The sequence below is a fragment of the Amblyomma americanum genome, chromosome 1, assembly GCF_052857255.1.
Source record: "Amblyomma americanum isolate KBUSLIRL-KWMA chromosome 1, ASM5285725v1, whole genome shotgun sequence".
Classification (NCBI taxonomy): Eukaryota; Metazoa; Arthropoda; class Arachnida; order Ixodida; family Ixodidae; genus Amblyomma; species Amblyomma americanum.
In genome coordinates, this window is record NC_135497.1 from 438431407 (window position 1) to 438442638 (window position 11232).

The following is an 11232-nucleotide window of genomic DNA, read 5'->3' on the forward strand; positions in this document are numbered from 1 at the left end:
CTGCTGAGGGCCATTATTGCCATAGGGGTATGTAAGGCGGGTACTTTAGACAGACAGGGAAATCGCTTAATTCAAACCGGCGGTATTTACAAACTGGCACTTCGCTCCCGTCAAAATCGCATATTTCAGTGCAACCAAGCTGCCGGTAATATAAGCATACACAACGGCCGTACAGCTTACCTGTCCTGATCGATGAAGCATGGCAATGCAGCGTGCTGCATACGGTCATCGTGGAGAACCACTCGTCTACTACCCCTGTCACATGGTGCTTTCGAAGTGCAGTTTCTCCAGCTGCGCTCCTGTTTCTGCCACGACGTGGGACCAGTTTATCTTAGCGTATGCGGGGACTATCGAGTGGAAGCTATGAGGCGCCGCTGACAGTGCTGATGAGCGGTCGCATAAGAATGAAAAGACCCATACCAACCCCTCTGGTCGGGCTCTCTTTATTCCGAACTCTGCGTAAAGAACTATTTTTCGGTCCCCTTACCCTTTGTTTCTAATCAGCATAGTTTGAACAAATTTTCGGTCACTTAATAGTTTGAAGTATCGAGGCGTCGAATGCCTGACCATTGGTACGTAGCCATATATATATTTCCCACCCATGGTGCGCGCACAATTTGTCCCTACACGTATTGATCGTTGGATATATTGTCTTCATCTTCAAAAGACTTGTCGAAAATCTCAAAATTTTATTATAGCGACAAATTTATATATAAGACTGCTCAAAGAGAGCACGGCTACAAAACCACCGCCGCACACACGCGTTCACTCTTGGCGCTCTTAATTCACTTCCAATAGATTGACCGAAACTTTGAGCTATAAAAGCGAGCACAAAACAACGAGAATTCACTGTGTGAGCGTGTGTTTGAGGAAGGATCGCGCATAAAAGGTTTTACCACTAAACGTACTGATCATAGTGCTTGCATGCGGCACAGCGAAGCGGTGATATCGATATGAGATGGAATTCCGCATCTGGCGCTTCTAGCCCTAGCAATGAAAAGAGGCAGAATTTTTCCCTTTGCAAAACAAACATCTAGTAGAACCCGCTGCTACGTTCGCGGTTGCTGCGTTTTTCCCGGTACGTTTTTTTTTTCATATGAGCCAGATAGTCCAGCTGCCACAGAAGCCCCTACAACTGAAACTCGATCGCCTATATCTGTTACATAATGCAATTGTTGCATAATTCCCTTGTCGTACGTCGCGAAAGTCATCTCACGATGGTAGTTTATACCGTCCCGGAATTCGTTCAATGCGCGCGTAATGGCGACGCCGGCCAGAAAAAGCGATACTATACACGTACTCTATATAGGCACTTGTTCGCCGCTGAGTTCGGCGACTTCTGAAAGCCCCCAGGCCAACGCCAGCACACTTACAGACCATGTGATTTTTGTGCGTCTGTTGGCACAGTTACATCGATGCTGCGACGCTAGAACGAACGACAGCACAAAAACGAAACTATGCCGCGGCAGACTGCACAAACAGCGCTGCACGAAATGCGCTTGCGTGGGTTCGCTCCGACAATTTTGTTTCTGCCATCCGCTTTATTCTTGTCGCCTGCACCTTAAAATACAGAATTTCTAGATTCCAATACAGCGATGATTCTATGGGATTTTTAATGCGGCCACCGCGATAACAGCGAAGAAGCGCGCGCGTACCGCATCTTCGCACGCTCCAGGCATGCTCCCTCTTCATTGCTAAATACCTTCCACAGACAGCTGCTCAGGCTAACCGAGACTCGTCGCAGTGCGTTTCTGAAGGACGGTATTTGCTTATGTCAGCTTTGTCCCCCTTTCCCTTATATATCGTGTTCATTCTACTTGATCACCATAGGATGTGCCCAGTGTTTCCCACAAATCATCTTGAATAACGTTGCCGTAGGCTCCCCTGATATCCAGAAATGCTAGCCATAGGGGCCTGTGTTCCTTTTCAGCAATCTCTATATAATGTGTCAATGAAAACATTGTCCTAGCTCCAACCTCCTCTGTTTCCGGACCCCATTGTGTAGCTCCCCTAGCACCCCCTCGTTCTCCATCCAAGCCTGCAGTCTGTCCTTTATAATCTGCCTCACCACTTTATAAACCACACACTTCACTGTTATGGGACGGTATTTGCTTATGTCAGCTTTGTCCCCTTTTCTCCTATATATCAAATTCATTCTGCTTGATCGCCATTCACCCACTATCATTTTGTTCACTAACTCTATTAATGTCTGCTTGGATTTTGGTCCTAACTTCTTTATTAACATAATCGGAATACCATCTGGTCCTGTCGACGTGCCACTAGCAGCCTTCTTCTCTTGTCATAACGCGAGCGCTTGGTTGCGCTCTGTGGAGGGCCACTGCGTCGGACACTGCCGCGCATCGAAGCGAAGTGGCAGATGACGCGAAGCGCCACGCCCAGGTCCAACTTCTGCGCCACTCGACTGCGATGAATGGCCGTGTCGGACGCAGTGTCCCTTCAGAGAGTGCAGCCACGCACTCGCGTGTTCAGGGTGGACGACCCTGTACGTATGGGACCGCTGCTCGCTTCGACCGACGGATGCCTCGGGGACTGCAGAACCACCGTGCCTGATCCTATTTCTGACCATTTCCACACGTTGTAAAGAATTCACATAACCAACTTGCCTATACTCTGCGCAAATCAAGACGAAAGCTCGGAACGGATGAGCGCACATATGCCCACTCGAACAACCCATATATTACGCGAAATGAAAGCGTATTTTCATATGGTCAATTACGACAAGATTTTCCTGAGAAAGCTTCGAAAAGACTTTCATTTTTCTGGAGCGCCTTCGAAGGCACATGCACTACACAAGTGCGAGCACACAAACCACACAAGCGTCCTTTCACAACGAATGTGTCACACCACACGTCCAGAGCATCCAGAGGCCGACCAAACAAGCAAGCGATGCAAAACGCCCGCGCCCGCACGACCGCGATCCAGAAATCACAAATGACGCCAAGCCAATCTATAATCCATGGGTGAAAATAACGCTTTCGTTATTACGACCAGGTCGAAATAACGATTTGGGTTGGCTTTCCGTTATTTTCACCTGGTCGAAATAACGCCGGCCAAGCGACAGCGACTGAAAAACTTTTTTGGCTTGTTTCTTGCGCGAACGCAAAACGAATCCGCTCACAATTCATGCGTCAAGATTGTCTGCAGCGTTAAATAAAGTAAATTGCTTTTCTAGTGTTGTTATTCGCCCGTTGTACAAGAGTGTAGTTGGTGTCATTTTTACTTGGCTGGAGGAGGCCGCGGCGAGGCATACTACGTAGAGAGAGAGAGAGAGAACAACTTTATTTGCCACTTGAGGGTTGGGAGTTAGGCCAGGTGGGCTGTGTGGCTCCCAGGGGTGGGGGGGAGGCGACGTCTTGAGCCCACGAGACGAGTGCGAGTTGTGTCCTCTTGTCTCGTCTTGCAGGAAGTTGGGTCCAACCCTCCAAGGAGGGAACTGGCAGTAAAGTTTGTGGGGCCGGGTTACCCTCGCATCCCCAGAGGATGTGTGCCTGAGTGGCAAACACTCCGTGGTCGCAATTAGGACAGACGAGGTCATATTCCCCGTCAGTGATGAGATATAGCCGATAATGACTGAGAATCGAATTGGTCTGCAGGCTGCGAAGCATGGTGGCTTGCGCTCTGTCGAAGTCGGGGTGTGGAGGCGGGTACACGCGTCTTGTCTTCTTGTAGAAGTTGATTTCCGCATATTGCCGCGAATATTTGCAGTGTTTGTTCGTTTTTCAAATCTGCCGCGACACCACTTTATCGCTTTGTTTGCGACGCAAGACGCGACTAGATTTATCTAGATTGATCGCAGCCAGGCAAAGCTGATTCTACGTTGTTTTGGAATGTTCTAGTAACTTTGCGCCCTTTATCTCGAATGTTCGCTATCAGCTTTAAATTGAGCACGGCCGACAGCGGCGGGCATTCTATTCGACGACCGCCGAGCACGCTTGTCGCTTCGCCGCCGCCGAGTGATTTAGTCCATTTTTGGTGCAAGTCAGCCCAATAAACAGTTCTTTTAGAAGACCCTTCTTTCGTCCGTCTTCATCGCTGCTTCGAATGCCGTCACCACTACGTGACATCTGGTGGAGGTGCGGGGTCTCTTCAATGTTCCGGACGCCCCCTTCAAGTCGTGAACCCAGCCCTAAGCGCTTCACACCCGAGGACGAACAAGCAGCTCAGCGAGCCAGCCGACGTCTCCAGGGAGAGGAGCCTGAGTTCGGGAAACTGCCGGACCGCACCAGACAGCGAAAAGACGCTGCTACCAGCACTGCAACCTCGCCAAAGATGTCGACACCGATCATACTGCAGCAGCCGCGGGTGCCGCCAACTTTTAATGGATCCCTAGGCGAAGACCCTGAAGAATGGTTGGACCAATTTGAGCGCGTGGCGTCATTCAACAAGTGGGATGATGCGGCAAAGATTGGACACGTTTTTTTCTCATTGGATGGCTCCGCACGCACGTGGTACGAAAACTACGAGTCGTCCCTTACTACATGGGAGCTATTCAAGAGAGAACTATTGAAGGTATTCACTAGTGTCGTGAGGAAAGAAAGGGCCGAACGACTCCTCGAGTCCAGGATCCAGCTTCCGAATGAGCCCGTCCACAGTTACGTCGAGGAGATGAAGCGCCTATTTCGCCGCGCCGATCCCGGGATGACCGAGGAAAAGAAAGTTCAGTTTTTAATGCGCGGCGTAAAAGAACAACTCTTTGCAAGCCTCGTCCGCCAGCCGCCAAAAACAGTCGAGGAGTTTATGCAAGAAGCCGGCACGATTGAGAAGACCCTCGACGTTCGAGCTCGGCAGTACAATCGCCCTTCCTCTGCCTGTGCAATCCGTTCGGACACGCCGGCCACCACCAGCGACAGTTTGCGGGAAGTTATCCGCGAAATCGTCCGAGAGAAGCTACGCCGATTACTGCCATCTTGCCCACAGCCACAAGCAGCGACTCTGATGGATGTGGTACGGGAAGAAGTGCAACAGGCACTTGGCACCCCGACGGCCACAGAACCCCAGACCATGACCTACGCCGCTGCAGTAAGTACTGCTCAGCCCCAGCGACAACCCCCACGTCCTCCCCGAGATGAGCCACTTGTTCCACAACGCCGCCTCCCAGCCCCCGCCCGCCCAGCCTATGACCGACGCTCAAGCCCCAGGAAATGCGACGCCTGGAGGACTTCCGACAACCGGCCGTTGTGCTTCCATTGCGGTGAGGCCGGCCATATTCTTCGTCACTGCCCGTACCGACGTATCGGTCTTCGAGGATTTGCCATTAACGCCCCACGACCACGCTTCGGGCAACGTCCGCAGGAAATCGACGAGTACCTGCGTCGAGAAGAGTACACGCCGAACCGCTTTTCGCGCTCACCATCGCCGTCAACCTCGCGCTTTGCGTCGCCACGCCGCAGCTACGCAGCCGCGGTACGAGGAAGGTCTCCCAGCCCCCGTAGGGGAAACTAAAGGCAGCAACCTCTGGAGGTGAGGTTGCTCACGAGCTAAACGCCGAAGATCCTCCACCGTCCACGCCCCATGAAGACGCTGCACCTGCGACGCCGCATGAAGAACCGACACTCGCTGCACCGACGCCGCACACAATGAGAACCTCGACCACGACGCAAGCTACCTTGAAATCGACGCCGCCACCCAGAGGAGCTTCGACCACACGCCCAACCCGTGACTCGCATACGCGACGAAGCCGTGACCCGACGCCGAGAGCGACATGCAATGCAAGAGCCAGGACCTCCGACCTAGAAGTGACTATCGACGGCCGGAAAGTTACCGCTCTAGTCGACACAGGAGCCGATTATTCGGTGATGAATGGAACATTCGCTGCGCAGCTCAGAAAAGTCACAACGGCTTGGGGCGGCCCACAAATTCGCACCGCTGGGGGCCACCTCATTACGCCATCAGGACGATGCACAGCGCGAGTGACTGTCAAAGGACATACCTATCCTGCGACCTTTGTTGTGCTACCGCAGTGCTCCCGCGAAGTGATCTTGGGTATTGATTTCCTTAATGAGCATCAGGCGATCATCGACTTGCGATCCAAGCTGATCACGCTTTCGACGGACGAAGCCATCGCTTCGATAAAAACTCGGGAAAAGCACGTTGCCCTAAGTGTCCTGGAGGACGAAGTGAGCGTCCCACCCCGTTCAAGCGTTATCGTGACCGTAGGCGCCACGAAAGCCATAAACACTGAAGCCATCATCGAGGGGAACATGCAGTTGCTACTAGACCGAGGAATCAGCATCGCAAGAGGCATCGCACATTTCAGCAATGGCAAGGCCGAAGTACTGCTGACTAACTTCAGCGAAGAATACCGGCATATTAACAGAGGAACGACGATTGCTTTCTACGACGAAATATCTGACGTACGAGACTCCTTCGCCCTCTCCGACCCCTCCACAGAAGATCCGTCTGACCAAGAGAACTCGCTCACTTTCGACATCAACCCAGCCCTGCACCGGAACAGACAAGACCAGATCCGCAATCTGCTTCAAAACTACAGTGAGTGCTTTTCGACATCGCCGAAGGTGCGACAGACGCAAATTGCCAAGCATCGCATTATAACGGATCAACACGTCCGACCTCTCCGTCAAAGCCCCTACCGTGTGTCTCCGCGAGAACGACAAGCCATCCGGGACCAAGTCGAAGAAATGCTTCGCGACGACGTCATCCAGCCTTCAAACAGCCCATGGGCGGCACCGGTTGTTCTAGTGAGAAAGAAAGACGGCGCACTTCGATTCTGCGTGGATTACCGCCGCTTGAACAACATAACAAAGAAGGACGTCTACCCCCTCCCCCGCATCGACGACACACTGGACCGCCTCTGCAACGCCAAATATTTCTCATCGATGGACCTCAAGAGCGGCTACTGGCAAATTGAGGTCGACGAAAGAGATCGCGAGAAGACAGCATTCATAACTCCGGATGGGCTGTTTGAGTTCAAGGTGATGCCATTTGGTCTCTGTTCCGCACCAGCGACTTTTCAGCGAGTAATGGATACAGTGCTGGCAGGCCTGAAGTGGCAAATTTGTCTGGTATATTTAGATGACGTCGTTGTCTTCGCCTCCAACTTTGAAGAGCACCTCAAAAGACTTCGAACAGTACTAGACGCAATCAAGTCGTCTGGCCTAACCTTGAAAGCAGAGAAATGCCACTTTGCCTACGAAGAGCTGCTGTTTCTAGGCCACATCGTTAGCAAGGAAGGAGTACGCCCAGACCCGCAGAAAACAGCTGCTATTGAACAGTTTCAACCGCCGGCCGATAAGAAAGCAGTGCGCAGATTTCTCGGACTATGCGCATATTACCGACGATTTGTGAAAAACTTTTCGCGCATCGCCGAGCCCCTGACCCAACTGACGAAGGCAGACGTGACGTTTAAATGGGAAGCGCCGCAAGCAGAAGCCTTCAAGGAACTTCAGCGTCGTTTACAGTCCCCACCGATCCTTGCGCATTTTGATGAAAACGCCGATACTGAAGTTCATACCGACGCAAGCAGCGTGGGACTAGGCGAAGTTCTCGTTCAAAAAAGTGACGGGCTGGAGAAAGTCGTCGCATACGCTAGCCGTTCCCTTTCCAAGGCAGAGGCTAACTATTCGACCACTGAGAAGGAGTGCCTTGCCATCATCTGGGCTACGTCGAAATTCCGCCCCTACCTCTACGGACGGCCGTTCAAGGTGGTCAGCGACCCCCACGCGCTCTGCTGGCTTGCCAATTTGAAGGAGCCCTCTGGCCGACTCGCTCGATGGAGTCTGCGTCTCCAGGAGTTTGACGTCACCGTCGTTTACAAGTCCGGACGCAAGCACACTAACGCCGATTGCCTCTCACGAGCCCCTGTAGATGCACCGCCGCTGGACGACAATGAGGACGCCTTCCTGGGACCCATCAGCGCAAGCTCTTTTGCTCAGCAGCAACGCTCGGACTCCAACCTAAAAGGCCTCATCGAGTACCTGGAAGGCAAGGTTTCTTCACCCCCCGCTTCATTCAAGCGAGGACTGTCTTCCTTCTGTGTGCAGAATGAGGTCCTTGTGAAGAAGAACTTTACAGTGAACAAAACAGCCTACCTCCTTGTTGTACCTACTTGCCTCCGCGAAGAACTTCTACAGGCTTCACACGACGAGCCGACAGCTGGACATCTCGGGTTTACTCGCACCCTCCGCCGCATTCAAGACAAGTATTACTGGTCCCGACTGTCTGCCGATGTCGCACACTATGTGAAAACATGCCGAGATTGCCAGCGACGAAAGACTCCTCCCACACGACCAGTAGGATTTCTGAACCCCACTGAACCTCCCTCAATGCCCTTTCAGCAGATTGGCATGGACCTGCTTGGCCCTTTTCCAACGTCAACATCTGGAAATAAGTGGGTCATCATAGCGACCGACTACCTGACCCGCTACGCCGAGGCGAAAGCCCTACCGAACGGAACAGCAGCAGAAGTGGCCAAATTTTTCGTGGAGTTCATTCTTCTTCGACACGGCGCCCCCGATGTGCTCATCACGGACAGAGGAACAGCATTTACGGCGGAACTCACGCAAGCCATCCTGCGCTACAGCCAAACCAGCCACCGGAGGACAACTGCATACCATCCGCCGACCAACGGACTGACCGAGCGCCTGAACAAAACCATCGCCGATATGCTCTCTATGTATGTCGATGCCGAACATAAAACCTGGGATGTCATCCTGCCTTACGTCGTCTTCGCCTACAACACCGCAGTGCAGGAGGCCACCCAGATGACGCCTTTTAGGCTCGTCCATGGCAGGGATGACACGACCACGCTAGACGCCATGCTGCCCAACGTTACAGAAGAAGAGAACGTCGACGTTGCCGCCTACCTTCAACGCGCAGAAGAAGCTCGAAGGCTTGCCCGATTACGGATCAAAGATCAGCAGCGGTCCGACGCCAGACGCTACAACCTACGAAGACGCAACACGGAATACAAGCCAGGAGACCAAGTCTGGGTGTGGACGCCCATTGGCCGCCGTGGATTGAGTGAAAAGCTCTTGCGCCACTATTTCGGCCCGTACAAGGTTCTTCGTCGGCAGGGTGAACTGGATTATGAAGTCATCCCTGACGCAATGACTGCATCCCAGCGACGCCGCGTACGACCAGAAGTTTTCCATGTAGTCCGTCTGAAGCCGTATTATGCGCGCTAAAGGCCGCTGCATTTCCATGCTCTATTTTCGCAAGATCCGTTTTTTCCCTTACTAGTCGCATTATTTGTTTTAATGCATCGGGTCGATGCTTCTTTGAGAGGGGAGTAATGCCGCGAATATTTGCAGTGTTTGTTCGTTTTTCAAATCTGCCGCGACACCACTTTATCGCTTTGTTTGCGACGCAATACGCGACTAGATTTATCTAGATTGATCGCAGCCAGGCAAAGCTGATTCTACGTTGTTCCGGAATGTTCTAGTAACTTTGCGCCCTTTATCTCGAATGTTCGCTATCAGCTTTAAAATGAGCACGGCCGACAGCTGCGGGCATTCTATTCGACGACCGCCGAGCACGCTTGTCGCTTCGCCGCCGCCGAGTGATTTAGTCCATTTTTGGTGCAAGTCAGCCCAATACACAGTTCTTTTAGAAGACCCTTCTTTCGTCCGTCTTCATCGCTGCTTCGACTGCCGTCACCACTACGTGACAATATGATAGGGGGCCTAGGTGAGAGCATCCGGGTTCGAGGGGTCGGCTGCCCGGTTGGTTAGGCCTCGGGCTAAACAGTCGATCCCCTCGTTCTCAGAGTTCCCCGGGAGCGCAGGTACCCACACTAAGCTTACAGTGCGGTCGAGAGTGCAGCCGCGGAGGATGTGTGCGGCAGGTAGACAAACTGAGTTCGTCGAGAAATTTTGAATTGCTCGTTTAGAGTCACTGAGAATCGTGCGTGTCCGAGGATCTGCGATGGCCAGCGCGATCGCGAACTCTTCGGCAGCGATGGGGGAGTGTGTGCGCACTGCGGCAGCGTTGATGAGGATGGTGGTTGGCGTGGCTACGCAGGCCACGTATGTGTTGGAGACGTATTTCGACGCGTCCACGTACATGGCGTGTCCGTCGGTGGAGTACGTGTCTTCCAGAGCCTGGGCCTTGAGTTGCCGACGCGTATCGTGGCGGCCGGTTAAACATGTTCTTGGCCATGGGTTTGACGATCAGCCGACTATAGACTCCAGTTGGAAGAGAAGTGATGTGGATATCACCTATAGGGTTGATGTTAAGACGGTCGAGAATGTAACGACCGTGTTTGGTGCGATAAAGGCGATGTATCTGTGCAGCCTTATGTGCTTCTATAAGCTCTGTGAGGGTGTTGGTGTACCCCGAGCTGGAGCAGACGCTGCGTGCTGGCGAACTGGGGCAGTCCCATTGCCGCCTTGTACGCCGAGTGGTTGACGCTGTTTACGGCCTCTTCATCTTTGCGGCGCAGGTGGTAATAGGGGAAAGAGTAGACAATCCTACTAAGAAGGAAGGCTTGTGTGAGGCGGCAGAGGTCGGTCTCCCGCATGCCTCTGCGGCGAGTGGCAATGCGGCGGATAAGGCCGTTGATCTGGTGGGCATTGGTTCGGATGCGTTGGATGACTTCAGAGTTCTGCGTGTTCTGCACCAGCATACCTAACAAGCGGATGGCCTGCACGGGAGGTACGAGGTGGGTGTCGATGTGGAGCTTGATCGGCTCTTGAAGGTCGGGGATGGGTCGGCGAACCCGCCGGTCCAGGATGACTAACAGCTCGGATTTGGTGGGAGATCAAACGAGACCGTTCGCCTGCACGAAAGCGTGAACGGTGTCGGTTGCCTGTTGGAGTGAGTCTTGTATCTCCCCGTCCGAGCCTAGTTAGTCCAAAGGGTGATATCGTCGGCGTATAGTGAGTGTTTGATATGTCGTATGGTGTCCAGAAGTGAGGGGAGGCCTCGCATAGTGATGTTAAAGAGGAACGGGGACAAGACTGCTCCCTGTGGTGTCCCCCTAGTGCCCATGTTGATTTTGTCACTGCAGAGGTCTGCAGTGCGGTTGTGGAGGAAGTTGGCAATACAGTTGTAGGTGCGGGTGCCTACATTCATCTGGGTGAGGTTGGTCAGTATAGATGCGTGCGACACGTTGTCAAACGCCTTACTGACGTCGAGGCCGAGAATGGTGCGCATGGCCCGGATGGGACCCGGGTCGAGTATGTCGTGTTGTATCTGCCACATGATGTCCTGGGTGGACAGTCCAGCGCGGAAACCAATCATGGTGGGGGGAGG